Here is a 15,918-nt window from a genome sequence, read left to right as displayed (position 1 = left end):
AATGTATTGGGATATTTTACTCTATTTTAGTAATTTCCTTAGTATACAGTCTCAGCAGTAGTATTGATGGAGCATATTTTCAGAGATGTTCCCCATTTGTTAAATGATTGGATAAAATAATATTATAACCTCTAAAATATATTGACAAAATATTTTCTTAGAAGACATAGTCAATTTTCATGTCATCAGCAGTGGGTGATAGCACCAGGTTTAGGCTCAAATGTCACTTTTATTCCGTCCTTCTACGACGTTCTAAAGTAGCTCACTGCTGCTTCACATTCTCCACCACATCACCTCTTTTGTTTCTTCAGTGGCACTTGAGACCATATGAAATTATCTTATTTGATGTATAACCCTGCATGGCATTTTTCCTTCCCCTTCTAAAATATAAGAAGCAACAGTATAATGGCAACAATCTTCTCTGTATTGCTTACTGCCTGGCACATTGTAAATACTCATAGCATATTTAACAAATGAATCCATTTTGCAAATGTGTTAGAGAAATAAAAACTGTGCTTGGTTCTTTTAATTTGCTCTTTTAAAAAATTACTACCCTCATTATTAATTTATAATTCTCTCTTCCCTTTTGTGAACTATTTCTTTAAGTCTATGTAAATGCAAGTTTGGGCCATGAACATGTAATATAATACATCCAGACCAGCTAGACTCTACTTCAGGATGTGGATTTGGTATCTTCCTATAACACACTCTACCCATGTAGAGTGAAGATATGCATATCACCCAACGTGACCAGAGATTGAAGGGGCATGGATGGATGTAATGAAGATGAAGTAATGGAGATGATGTACATTAGAATGAGCTTGAAAACATATGACTAGGCACCACTGTGAGAGGTGGGGGAGGGCAGGCAATTTTGTATTCTAGGGGAGATTTGGCAATGCTTGGGGACATTTTTGCTTAGGAGGAGAGGTTGCTAGGCCATCTATCAGGTGGGGGCCCAGGATAGACCCCCAAAACACAGAAACCCTGATCTGCAATGGGACATTAGACATCAATATTGTTTAAAATCTTCACAGATGATTCAGGTAATGTGCAGCCATGGTTGAGAACCATTGGAATTTTGGAGAAATGGTTGTCGAAAATGTTAGCTAAAGGAGCCTATTAAATTCCCTTGGGAGCGTTTTAAAAATACAGATTATCATTCCCTAATTACCGTCGCCTTCCCTCAACCTCTTTACCAGTACGTGTGAAGTGGGATGGGGAATCTAGCATTCAAAAGGTCTTCAGCTGATTCTAATGAATTTCTAGAGTTAGAACCACAGGTGAGAGTCTGAGTGATTCTCAGCTTAGGTGAGAGGATGATCATTTGCTCCAGCATGTGTGCTTTTAGAAGAGTTCCCTACATGATTCTGCTAAGCACCTTCCCCTGCAGAGTTAACGACTTGGTGCTTTGTTATAGCAGAGAGAGCCTGTAGGTGTCAAGAGAGGGAGGGAGGCTCCAACCTGTTTCCAGCACAGAACTGTCTGCCTGGATGGCAATGGAGTCTACAGACAGGAAGAAATGAGACCACATTTATATTGGTAAAAAAAAAAAAAAAAACCTGCCTGCAAAACTCACTTAGCTTTACCATTAAGCAGTGGGATCACTGGTTCTCTTTTGCTGCCTGTGTCAAACATACTGGAATTTGAAGCTTCCAAAAGTAGATGAAAGAGGAGACCACCTGGGAAATGGCTTGTTCCAGTTACCCCCAATCACTCAGAATAAAATTCCAACAAAGGAGCTAGTCCTTTGTGTGACCCCTGCCCTGACTCCTTCTCTCAAATACTCTGGCCCTGATGTGGACTGTGTTTAAAGATAGCTTTAAAATATGATCTAGGTTTCCAGACTCCCTAGAGTCCTCAGTGGTGCTCTTTGGCATCTTATCTGGGTCATCAAAGTGCTTAAGCTCATTCATAATTTATTAGCAAAGATGCCTTTATACCACCTTCCAAATCACCAGAGCTGGGTAGATTTCAGCAGAGGCTGCCTGCCAGCAGTGCCTCTTGCCTTCACCCAGCTTAGGGTGAAGAAATGGTACTTTGATACATGCCTGTTGTGGTATATTGATCCTATTAACATTATCTCTTAGGAAAATCAATGTTTTAGTCTTGCAGGAGATACGTAAATAAAGCGATACAAAATACATCAAGGCCAATTGTTTCCTGATGGAGAAATGAGAGGTGAATTAAAACAATTTGAGATCTGCAGCAGAGGAGTATTTCTAAGCTCATGAAGGTTTAGAAGGAATGAAAACTGGGGCTGTGTTTGGTACCTCACTGGTGCTGGCTATTCGGCTTGTCTGAAGGACATCCTTATCCCAAGTGTTTGGTTTCCTGGTTGTTAATAGTGTTGCTTGGACTGTGTGCTTTGGTCTGATTGAAACCAATATTGTTTACTCAATTTTCCTGTCAGTTTTATCTTATTAAATAAAGCTTTGTCCCAACTGACCTAAGTGATAAAAAGAGATACTGCTAATCTTACTACTGATAATAATACTAAACTATTACTGGAATGGCGTGCATGTCTATTTATTCAATAATATACTTTTTTTAATGCTTTGCTTGTATTGGGTATTATTATAGGCCCTAGGATACAATGATCACCAAGACAGACACATTCTCTGCCCTGTTGGAACTTGCCAGTTAGATGGGGGCACAGACAGAAAACAAATACAATGTGATGCCAAATAATGATGGCTACAGCAAAGAAAAGAATAAAGTAGAGTAAAAGGATATCTGGGAGGCCAAGGCGGGCGGATCATGAGGTCGGGAGATGGAGACCATCCTGGTTAACACGGTGAAACCCCCTCTCTACTAAAAATACAAAAAAAAAATAGCCAGGCATGGTGGCAGGCACCTGTAATCCCAGCTACTCAGGAGGCTGAGGCAGGGGAATGGTGTGAACCTGGGAGGCAGAGCTTGCAGTGAGCTGAGATCCCGCCACTGCACTCTAGCCTGGGCCACAGAGTGAGACTCCATATCAAAAAAAAAAAAAGGTACTAAGTGAATGTAGCAGTTTATTCCAGAGGTTGGAGCAAGTCGCTCTGAGATGGCATAGAAGCAGAGACCTGGATCAAGTGAAAGAAAGAACCGCTTCAACGACAAAACATTCCCAGCAATTATCTCGTTGGGAGGCATCCAGTTAGACTACAGAAGGCCTGTGCTTTGGAAGCAGGAATCCTGGGGATCTGATGCTGACTGCATTTCTGATTAATTATATGACTTGGGGAGGTTAAGTGCTCTCTTTCTGTATTATGATTTCTCCAGGAGGAAGAGGGAAATACAATCCTGTGCCACTTAATGGTGGGAATATGTTCTGAGAAATGCATCATTAGGTAATTCTGTCATTGTAAGAACATCATAGATTATACTTATACAAACCCGAAGAATATAGCCTACTACACACCTAGGCTATATGATGTAGCCTATTACTCCCAGGCTACAAGCCTTTATGTCATGTGCCTATACTGAATACTGCAGGCAATTTTAACACAACGGTAAGTATTTGTGTATCTGAACATATCTAAACATAGAAAAGGTACAGTAAAAATATGGTATAAAAGATAAAAAATGGCACACCCAGCCGGGCACGGTGGCTCACGCCTGTAATCCCAGCACTTTGGGAGGCCGAGGCAGGTGGATCACAAGGTCAGGAGATTGAGACCATCCTGGCTAACACGGTGAAACTCCGTCTCCACTAAAAATACAAAAAGTTAGCTGGGCGTGGTGACGTGCGTCTGTAGTCCCAGCTACTCTACTCGGGAGGCTGAGGCAGGAGGATAGCGTGCACTGGGAGGCAGAGCTTGCAGTGAGCCGAGATCGCCCCACTGCACTCCAGCCTGGGCGACAGACAGAGTGAGACTCTATCAAAAAAAAAAAAAAAGGCACATTTGTAGGAGGCACTTACCATATACATAGCTTGCAGGACTAGGAGGTGCTCAGTGAGTGAGTGGTGAGTGAATGTGAAGGGCCTAGGGCATCACTAGACATTACTGTAGACTCTCAAATACTGTACACTTAGGTTATACTGCATTTATTTTATTTTTTTAATTTTCTTCAGTAATTACTGTAACTTTTTACTTCATAAATGTTTTAATTTTTTTAACTTTCCAACTCTTTTGTAATAACACTTAGCTTAAAACACACATTGTACAGCTGTACAAAAGATATTTTCTGTCTTTATATCTGTATTTTATAAGCTTTTTTCTATTTAAAAAATGTTTCTTTTTGTTTTTTAAGTTTTTTATTAAAAACTAGGACACACACACACACACACACACACACACATTAGCCTAGGCCTACATAGAGTCAGGATCATCAATATCACTGTCTTCCATTTCCACATCTTGTCCCACTAGAAGGCCTTCAGGAGCAATAGCACTCATGGAGCTGTCACCTCCTATGATGACAATACTTTCTTCTGGAATACCTCCTGAAGGGCCTGCCTGAGGCTGTTTCAGGTTTTTGGTTTTAGTTTTTTGTTTTTTTAACAAGTAGAAGGAGGACACTCTAAAATAATGATAAAAATGTATAGTATAGTAAATACTTAAACCAGTAACATAGCTATTTATTATCATTGTCAAGCGTTATGTACTGTACATATTATATGTGCTGGGCTTTTATACAAGTGGCAGCTCAGTAGATTTGTTTACACCAGCATCACTGCAAACAGGTGAGTAATGCTACAACAGCAGAATAACTACAATGTCACTAGGTGACAGGACTATTTCAGCTCCATCGTGATCTCATAGGACCACTGTTGTGTATTCAGTTCATTGACTGAAACATTGTTCTGCTGCACCTGATGTACTCCCATGGCCCTTACAGGATGGTTTTGAGACTTGAATGAGAGTCTAGTGTTTCAAACACAGGAACTAAAACATAGGCTCATGGAGAAGGCTAGTTCCCTTCTGCTGCTCCAGTGATGCTGGAGATGCAGGGAAATGGGTTGGCCAATTTTTGAATGAGCACATGTCTATACAGGGACTACTATGCATTCATTCGTTTAGCCAGAGTGTATGTGAACACCTACTGTGTGCTGGCACTCTTGGCAGACTACAGTAAACAAGGCAAGCACCTTGTGAGCCTATGCATCTGTTTAGTAGAATATGATCTAAGAAAGTTTAACATTTGGAGAATACAGACCCTGGAGGAGTACTGTGTGGGTACAGATTCTAGGTCCTGCCACTTAGTAGCTGTTTGAGCATGGCATATAATGTAACTTCTTTATGCCTCTATTTCCTCATCTGTAAAATGAGGTGATAAAACCTTCTTCATAAGATTAACATAATCAAGTGAGTTGCTATTTGAAAAACATTTAGCACAGGGTCTTGCACATCATGAGTACTAGAAAAGTGTTTCAAGATTAAAAATAAATGAAATTCATCAGAAAGGTTCTGTTCTATAGAGGAAGCACACTCATCTTCCAGTTTGTGCCAGACACTTGGGAGTTCTATGTGTATCATCTCATTTCATCATCTCAAAAGTTTATTTTATAGATGAAAAAACTGAAACTCAAAAATGTTAAACACTGTGGCCCATAGTAACATGCATGGTTAGTGGGGCAGCTGGAATTTTAAACTAAGTTTGACCCTGAAGCTGCCACTTGTCCCATATTTCCCCCAAAAAGGGTTACTGAAGGCTACAGGAATGAGTGAAATGGGGTCCCTATCCCAAAAGGGAGTAAAGTGGAGAGGCATAGCTACTAATGGGTTAAATGACTTGCACAGGATCTTGCGGCCCATAATGAATCTAAATGCAAAGATTCCAACTCTTAAGTCCAGGGCATCTTTGCTATGCTCTTTCCACAGTGGAATTCAGTAAACACTTACTAAATGTTTCTATATACAAAAAGAACAAATTAACCCCTAATGTGTTAGGGTGATCAGAAAACATCGTTTACTCCAAGGAATACCATGAGTATTCTCTAAGATGAGTAAACTGGAGGAGAGAAAGCTTTCTTTAGAGAAAATTTTTATTTTAGAATATTTTAGATTTACAGAAAAAGTTATGAGCCTATTCCATAGGCTCCCACATACTTTTCATCATTTCTCCTATAATGGTAACATCTTGCATAACCACGGAACATTTATCAAAGCTAAGACATTAACATTGATACATTATTTTTAACTAAACTACAGACTTTATTCAGGCACATCATGATCAAATTAGCAAAACTCAAGACGAAGAATACTCAAAGCAGCAACCTGCTTTTCAGAAGTCTATTCAGATTTCCCCAGTTTTCCACTAAGGTCCTTTCTCTGGGATTCGTTCCAGGATACTAAATTGAATTTAGGGAGTCCCCTTTTAAACTTAAGAAATTTTAGCTTGAAACCCCATCTGCAAGTCTTGCATTTTGATGATGGAGTAAAAGGATACTGCATCTTATTTAACAATTCCTTGTCTATTCAGAAAGGAAGAGCTAGGTGCTTCTGAGCTTTGCATGACACAGTCCTTACACAGATTTATTTTCCAGACTCAAGAAAAAAGGATCAACTAATCCCACAGTATAATCTCTACATTTCTTCATAACATTAAGAAAGTCAATAAATTCAGTGAGAAAAATCCACCAAATTGTCTTTCTTTTATTTTATTGATCTAATATGGCTAAGACAAAAGGAGTTTATGTATCTGTGTTAATTCATTGATCCCCAAGACAGATTTAACTTCTATTTTTAATGTACACCTCTTGAAACTACTCCATCCTGTGAGTGTGTGTGTGTATGTGTGTGTGTGTGTGTCTCAAAGTTGGAGTTATTCTAAGGATGATGAAGGAACACTGGAGAGGGCAATTGAAAGAGGTCTTTACGAGATTCACATTCATTTTTATTACATAATTTTGTCTGAAATGTTGGTTAAATTAGATACATAATGTGACCCTAATGTATGTATTTGCATTTATGCAATAGCTTTTAAGTTTGTTTTTAGCAGAGGTCTTGCTAACTTTGGCAGTATGAGAAAGATTGCTTTCACATGGATGAATGATCTGGGCGTCTTTCTCCAATGTATTAAGCAAGAATGGGTTTGTCTTCTCACCAACATGATGCCATTAGTCTTTAACATCTTGTGTATTTGTGTCAACAAAATTAATTGTGACCACTTTGGAAGAAAAGTAAAACACAGCACAACTTTAATTCATGCTGAAGCTTCTAGGTGTTTCCCTTGCAGGAAAAAGCTTGAGGGAGAGTTTGCCGTTTGATAATTCATACAATTTTTCCCTGACTCAGTCATTTCTTTTGTTTTGTTTTTTTGAGACAGAGTCTCACTCTGTTGTCCAGGCTGGAGTGCAATGGTGCGGTCTCAGCTCACTACAACTTCTGCCTCCTACATTCAAGCGATTCTCCTGCCTCAGCCTCCCGAGTAGCTGGAATTGTAATTCCAGGTGGTGGGTGGCACCCACCACCACCCCTGGCTAATTTTTGTATTTTTAGTAGAGGCAGGGTTTTACCATGTTGGTCAGGCTGGTCTCGAACTCCTGACCTCGGTTGATCCACCCCCACCTCGGCCTCCCAAAGTGCTAGGATTACAGGCATGAGCCACCACGCACGGCCAACTCAGCCTTTTTTATTATACAATTAGTCTTCAAGTGCTGCTTTCAGTCATTGTTTATGTGTAGGAGTTAGATTGCTTTTGTGCAATAGGAATGTAGAGGAATTCTTACTGAGCTAGTAAAGATCCTTTAGGTAGACCCTCTTTTATTCTAATTTGGAAGCAGCTGTCTTGAGAAATAAAGATAAAGGTGTGGAAACTAGTCAAAGTGGAAATTATCCCCCAACCTCAAGCCACAATTGCTTGATGTTTCACTCCCCTTTAATTAATTCCTCATTTGTTACAATTCATACTCTTGATGCTGGCATTGAGATCCATGAGTGTACAATCTGAGAAAGGCCGTGCTTGAGGACTCTGTCTCTTTACTCTTCACCTACAACTGTGACCCCACCAAAGTTGGTCACTTCTTCATCCCTTGATACCTTCATAATAATCCCGCATGTCTTCAGCTTTATTTCTGCATTCCCAAAACATTTGATGTTTTTTTCCTTCTGTCTCTGTATATACAGTTATTTTCAGTCTTCAAGAATCATTTCAGGTATTCTTCTTAATTCCCTTTATTCATCCATCCTTGAGAGGAAGTCTTCATGATGGAGACTATGCATTCTCAGAGGGACAGTGTTATTCCCTAGGGAGCAAAAATTGGCTTGGAGATGGGCACAAGAGAATCATATTCATTTTATGTGTAAAGTACAGATGTACATCCAATGCATAAACATGTAGACGATACAGTCATCCCCTGGTATATGTAGGGGATTGGTTCCAGGCCTCCCTGAAAATACCAAAATCCATGGATGCTCAAGTGTCTGATATAAAATGGTGTAGTATTTGAATATAATCTATATGCATCTCCTGTATAAATCATCTTTAGGTAACTTGTACATAATAAATGTAAATGCTATGTAAATAGTTATTATACTATTATTTGGGAAATAATGTATTGTTTAGAAAATAAGGATAAGGAAAAACTCTGTACATGTTCAGTACAGACACTATTTTTCTTTTTAAATATTTTCAATCCTTAGTTGGTGGAATCCACAGATGTGGAACCCACAAACACAGAGGACTGACTGTGTATTTGTCTACAAAAATTTTATGGAGAAGGCAATCAGGAAAAAATACCTGAAAAGTCTCCTTAGGTGGACGATAATGAAAAAACTTGAAAAATACTGATATAAACTACTACTTGGGTATGCATTCTTTTCAGCAAGAGGGATTGTCTCTCTAGCAGCTGTGCCCTCTCAGTGTCCTGAGTAAATAAAATAGGAGAAGCAGATAAAAGATAACATTGGCAACATTATGGGACTCAGGCAATGCCCCATTCCACAATGTCCCCATCACCGTAGTAGAAAGAAATGTTTTTGACGTTATCTTCTCTGCCCTTTTGTGCTTTCTGATTTACAAAACCATCAGTAAGTTTGTCATTGTGTTTAAACATTCCAAGTTACCAAATTTTATATGATTATGTGTTTGGACTTATTGGACAAAATAGAAATGTTTTCTAACAATTACATGGAGTAACGGAAGGAATAAATAGAAATAACAGAAAAATTGTCATGTAAATGCCAAAACCACAAGGAGAAGTGGGGGAGACCCTGTTCAGAGACAGTCACTTCCAGCCTCACTATTCCTGACTGTCAGGCCTCTGAGCCAAAGCTAAGCCATCACATCCCCTGTGACCTGCACGTACACATTAAGGCTGGTTCCTGCCTTAACTGATGACATTCCACCACAAAAGAAGTTGAAAATGGCCTGTTCCTGCCTTAACTCATGACATTATCTTGTGAAATTACTTTTCCTGGCTCATCCTGGCTTAAAAGCTCCCCCACCGAGCACCCCCTACCCCTACCTGCCAGAGAACAACCCCTCTTTGACTGTAATTTTCCTTTACCTACCCAAATCCTATGAAACAGCCCCATCCCTATCTCCCTTCACTGACTCTCTTTTCCGACTCAGCCCGCCTGCACCTAGGTGATTAAAAAGGTTTATTGCTCACACAAAGCCTGTTTGGTGATCTCTTCACACGGACGTGCATCACACTGACCACCTCCCAAAAAACTGGAGCAAATGAAATGCTTTCCCAGCCACTCATTCGGTCAGGGGTGGTCATGTGCCATATCTAGGAGAAAGTCGCTGGTGATAAGGATGATAGTTTTGGGAACAAGTATGCTTTTTTATTACAAAAGGCAACTGCACTTGTCTCTTTCTCTTTTTATTCTGGCTTTGGATGCAAATATAATGTCAGGATCTGGCAGCCACCTTGCAATCATGAGGCAGCAAACCCAGGAATAAAAATCCAGCATGCTATGGATAGCAGGATGGAAAGAAAGGAGGAATCTGGGAAGACATCACTAAATAGCTGGGCCAGTGCTAGGGTTGGGCTGTCCTGCTGTTCCATGGCATAAAACATGTCTGTAATACTTGACTCACTCTTAGTAGGGTTTGCTAGTACTTGAAGCTAAATGCGTTTGTAGTTGATACAGGATATAATGTCAACTGATGAGGAAGAAGAGATAAATATTTTTCTGCCATACCTGCTAAGTGGACATTAATCCTGTAGGTGATTCCTATAATATCAGGACTGTGCAAACTGAGCTCATTAATATTTCTTGACAGTGGGAATACCCTGCCTTGTTTGTAGTTATTCTGTATGTTGCAGTTCAGAGTAGATTGGAAGCTCTCAAAAGGTGGACATAATTTCTGAACATCTCTCCCACTAATAATGTCTTTGATTATGTTTTGCATATGTGGAATCTGGGTGTCCTTAAGCCCCTGAGATAACTCCCTCACCACCCCTGGATTAGCCCAGTAGAAAGCAGGAACAGACTTTTCTCTTTCATCGCCCTCCCCAATGCTCCATGCTCACCTCTCAGTTAAACAAAACTGCAGAAGGATGATTCAATACTGAATGAAGACAAATGTTTGCAATATAATACTGGAAAGTTAACTCTCTCTAATCTCAGTTCAACTCCTGGCCACTCCAATCAAGTTTTGCCTCTGCATGATCAAAAGTCCTACTGAAGAGTTGATTTTTTTTTTTCTCTCTCTCTCTATGGGATAACAATATACTACCACTAACAGAAAATCTGCTGGTAGTTATACAATAACATTTTGTTCCCATATATGTAAATAAATATTTCAGAATTACTGAGATTTAACCTCAGTTACAATGTTTTAAATACATATTTTAAAGAATATATATTTATTATTAATGTAATTATTTAGCAGGTTCATGGGTGAGGAGATTGGGAAGACTTTTAGGTCACCATTTCTGTCATAAAAAAATAAGAAACTAAGGAAAATAAGGAAGAAGGTGAAAACTAATTATGACAATATTACCTAGAGATATTGTTTGGGTACAAAATTGTGGTTTTTGGATACATATGAATATATGTCATATATATGGATTTCAATCTAACTGTATTTTTGTTTAATAAGTTATTAACATTTTCCTAATTCATTATTCTGTGACCACACTTTTTTCAATGATGGCATAAGATTTTATAGAAATATACTTTATGTGAAACAAACTCAATTGTTACACCTGAATTTTCTCTTATTTTTCATCAATATAAATATTGCTACAAGGAATACTTTTGTATATAAATTGTTGGGCATACTTTAGAGTCATTTTAAATAAAATTTCTGGGTTTTTTTCTCGCAAATTGTAATCTGGAATTCATCAGAATAAAGTACGATTTTATTCTATACTCAACCCTCATATCAAATGAATGTTATTTTATCTAAGGTTGTGTTACTCCTTACTGAGACCATCAATCCAATTTGTTCCAGATGTTAGTATTTCTATGTTCTTGAGTTTCTGAACTTTCAGACTCCTTTAGGTAAAATCAGTCTTTGTTCTGTAAGCTTTAGTAGTCATTTAGTGTGTTAACCAACCAACAGTCCATATTGTCAAATGACAAAGTGGCTGGGTTTCTTGTGAGGTTTCCTAACTTGGTACATTTAAATTATAGGATTTTCACTTTCTAGGCAGTTTGACCACCAAGATTGTCAGTGCCAAATACATGCATTTCTGCTTTAATGTTATTTTATGTCTATTAGGCAGTAATGGTTTTCTTTTATAATTGGTTTATAAATCATTTCATATTCATTAAGTTAGTAATGACAGAGAATGCTGGCTTGGGCAGCAAAACGTGGTAATGTTACATGTAACAGATCAAAAGAGTAAAAATTTTGGTTGAGTCAACTTTTGTAAATAATGCTTCTTCTGGTTTTATTTAATCTAGAACTCAATCATATTTATGTTTTTAATCTTTCTCTATAATCATAATAGAAATGCATTACAATTATGCAAAAATTGAAAACACAGAAAAAATATAATGCAGAAAATAAAAATTAGCCACAATTCCACCTCTCAAGGACATAACTGAAAATGTAGTATATTTCCATCAAGTCATTTTTCTGTCTTTACTTAAAATAAAAGTATATATGCTTTTTTTAACTTATTATATTCTAACCACTGCCTCATTTTATTAAAAATTCTTCAAAAACAAAATTGGAATAGCTGTATAACATCCCAGTAATAGCCATAATTTAATCAGCTTTTCTATTGAGAGATGTTTATACTTTTTTAAAATAATATTTCACTACCAGAAAGAATTCTGAAATGAACATCTTTGTCAAAATATTAACCTGATTCTATAGGGTTGATTTCCTAAAGTAGAATTACTAGATCAAAGCATATGAACTTTTATTAGGCTCTTGTAACATACAGGCAAATTGCTTTCCAGAAAGTAATTAACACTCACATCACTGGGTAAAGAGAGTGTCTATATCACCATACCCATGTCAGCTGGAGTTGTTTTTTTAGTATTGGCTAATTTAATATTGTTACTAAGCAGTTTCATAAGTTTATTGATTATTTGTGCTTCATCTGTGAAATATTAATTCATGTGCTTCTGAGAACAAAAAATTTGACTATAATAGTCATGGAGCATACTGAAAAAATGCTTACTTGAGGATCATTGAAATTAACTTTGTCATAAATTATATACATACTCTACTATATAAACAACTCCAATTCTATTCATTGGAGATGGGTGAAAAACATCTAAATGTTAAAACAAGAAAACCAAACAGTTCTGAGGGACACTAGGGATAATTTTTTCCAATAAATCCTGAGAAGTGGGAAATTTGGCTATAGATTCAAGATTGCATCACAAGAATTGACTGTAATGGTTTTGAAATGTGAAAACATGAGATTTCTCTCTTGCCTGCCACCATGTAAGACATGCCTTTCACCTTCCACCATGATTGTGAGGCCTCCCAAGCCATGTGGAACTTTGAGTCCATTAAACCTCTTTTTCTTTACAAATTACCCAGTCTGAGGTATGTCTTTATCAGCAGTGTTAAAACAGACAAATACAGTAAGTTTGTACTGGGAGTGTGGTGCTCCTGTAAAGATAACTGAAAATGTGGAAATGACTTAGGAACTGGATAACAGACAGAGGTTGGAACAGTTTGGAGGGCTCAGAAGAAGACAGGAAAATGTAGGAAAGTTTGGAACTTCCTAGAGATTTGTTGAATGGCTTTGACCAAAATGTTGATAGTGATATGGACAATAAAGTGAAGGTTGAGGTAGTCTCAGATGAAGAAGAGAAACTTGGGAACTGGAGCAGAAGTGACTCTTGTTAGGTTTTAGCAAAAGGACTGGCGGCATTTTGCCCCTGCCCTAGAGATTTGTGGAACTTTGAACTTGGGAGAGATGATTTAGGACATCTGATGAAAGAAATTCCTAAGCAGCAAAGCATTCAAGAGGTGACTTGGCTAATATTAAAAAGCATTCAGTTTTATTCATTCACGAAGATATGGCTTGGAATTGCAACTTATGTTTAAAGGTCACGCAGAGTATAAAAGTTCAGAAAATTTTCAACCTGACCATGAGATAGAAAAGGAGAACCCATTTTCTGAGGAGAAATTCAAGCTGGCTGCAGAAATTTGCATAAGTAATGAGGAACCAAGTGTTAATCACCAAGACAATGGGGAAAATGTCTCCAGGGCATGTCAGAGGTCTTCATGGCAGCCCCTCCCATCACAGACCTAGAGGCCTAGGAGGAAAAAAATGGTTTCCTGGCCAGGCCTAGGGCCTTGCTGCTTTGTGCAGTCTTGGAACTTGGTGCCCTGCATACCAGCTGTGGCTACAACAGGCCAATATAGAACTCAGGTTGTTGCTTCAGAGGGTGCAAGCCCCAAGCCATGTGGTGTTGGGCCTGTGGGTGCACAGAAGTCAAGAATTGGGGTTTGGGAACTTCCACCTAGATTTCAGAGGATGTATGGAAATGCCTGGATGTCCAGGCAGAGGTGTGCTGCAGGGGCGGGACACTCATGGACAACCTCTGCTAGGGCAGCGCAGAAGGGAAATATGGGGTGTGAAACCCCACACAGAGTCCCCACACTAAGGCACTGCCTAGTGGAACTATGAGAAGAGGGCCACCCACCATCCTCTAGACCCCAAAATGGTAGATCCACTGAGAGCTTACACCTTGCACCTGGAAAAGCCATGAACACTCAACACCAGCCCATGAAAGAAGCCAGGAGCAGGGCTATACACTGCAAAGCCACAGGGCAGAGATACCCAAAGCCATGGGTCCACCTCTTGCATCAGCATGACCTGGATGTGAGACCTTGAGTCAAAGGAGTTCAAGTTGGAGCTTTAAGATTTGACTGCCCCAGTGGATTTCAGATTTGCATCAGGCCTGTAGCCCCTTTGTTTTGGCCAATTTCTCTTATTTGGAATGGCTGTATTTACCCAATGCCTGTACCCCCATTGTATCTAAGAAGTAACTAATTTGCTTTTGATTTTACAGGCTCATAGGTGGAAGGGACTTGCCTTGTCTCAGATGAGATTTTATACTGTGGACTTTTGAGTTAATGCTGAAATGAGTTAAGACTTTTGGGGACTGTTGGGACATGATTGGTTTTGAAATGTGAGGACATGAGATTTGGGAGGGCCAGGGTAGATATGGTTTGGCTGTGACCCCACCCAAATCTCATCTTGAATTGCAGCTCCCATAATTCCCACATGTTGTGGGAGGAACACAGTGGGAGATAATAGAATCATGGGGATGGTTTCTCCTATAATGTTCTTGTGGTAATGAATAAGCCTCATGAGATCTGATGATTCTATAAGGGTTTCCTCTTTCACTTGGCTCTCATTCTCTCTTGCCTGCTGCCTTGTAAGATGTACCTTTTACCTTCTGCCATGATTGTGAGGTCTCCCAGCCACATGGAACTGTGAATCTGTTAAACCTGTTTTTGTTGTTGTTGTTATTTTTTAATAAATTACCTAGTCTCCAGTATGTCTTTATCAGCAGTGTTAAAATGTACTAATACAAGTACTCTTATAAAATAGACCCAATGAAACTCATTTGCCCCTTTCACCAGGTGAGGATGCAGCAAGAAGGCAACATCAATGAGGAACAGGCCCTCACCAGGTACAAAATCTGCCATTATCTTGATCTTGAACTTCCTACCCTCCACAACTGTGAGTAATAAATGTTTGTTGTTTATAAGCTACCCAGCCTATAGTATTTTGTCATAGAAGCATGAGTAGACTAAGCCTTCATTTTCAAAGTGAACCAATGCACAGTTCAAGATAATTACTTCAGCCAAGCCATCTCATCCATATTCTAGAAGGAGGAAGGTAAATGGATGAGGAAGAAGGGGACAAAGTGCGTGCTCTGGCTGCTTTTAAGGAAGATTCCAAAAAGAGGTCCCATGATATTTCCCTGAACATATTATTAGACAGAAGTTACACATCAACCACACTCAACTACTAGACAGAAGTTACACACCAGGCATGAACTAATCTAGAATTTGTGGACCCTCTCATTTGGAAGAAAGGTGGTATGAACATTGAAAGAATAACTAGCAGTCTCTGTCACCCTCCCTGTATGTAATAGGCAATGATTTTGTCAACATCTATGCCTTTGTATTTCCTCATAGATAGGACTAAGATATTTCATAATCACCAAATTACATCAGAATTATAAGTAATAATGTTATTTAGTACCTTAGAGATAATAGAAGAAATTTTAAAATGTCATGAACTTTGCTTCTTGCATCTCTTCTGTTCCCGGTGTTCAAGCAGGAGACTACTGATAATTGAGGAAAATACCTTTGGGTGTCTTATATCCACATTTTCCTCAACGTAGCACTATGTGTCATAGCAACAGGTCCTCCAAACACATGTACACCCTTCCATGTGGCCTTGCTGCAGAGCTGTCCACTCCCCTTCACCCCAGTGGAATTGTTCCTGGCCAAGTTGTGAGAATTAAGATAAGGAACTACAAATCTCCTACTCAGTGACATTTATTGAAAAATTGGTGAACAATCCTCTCTAAATTCTTA

The sequence above is a fragment of the Trachypithecus francoisi genome, unplaced genomic scaffold, assembly GCF_009764315.1.
Source record: "Trachypithecus francoisi isolate TF-2019V2 unplaced genomic scaffold, Tfra_2.0 Lachesis_group0, whole genome shotgun sequence".
Classification (NCBI taxonomy): domain Eukaryota; kingdom Metazoa; phylum Chordata; class Mammalia; order Primates; family Cercopithecidae; genus Trachypithecus; species Trachypithecus francoisi.
Note: the sequence above shows the minus strand (reverse complement) of the source record.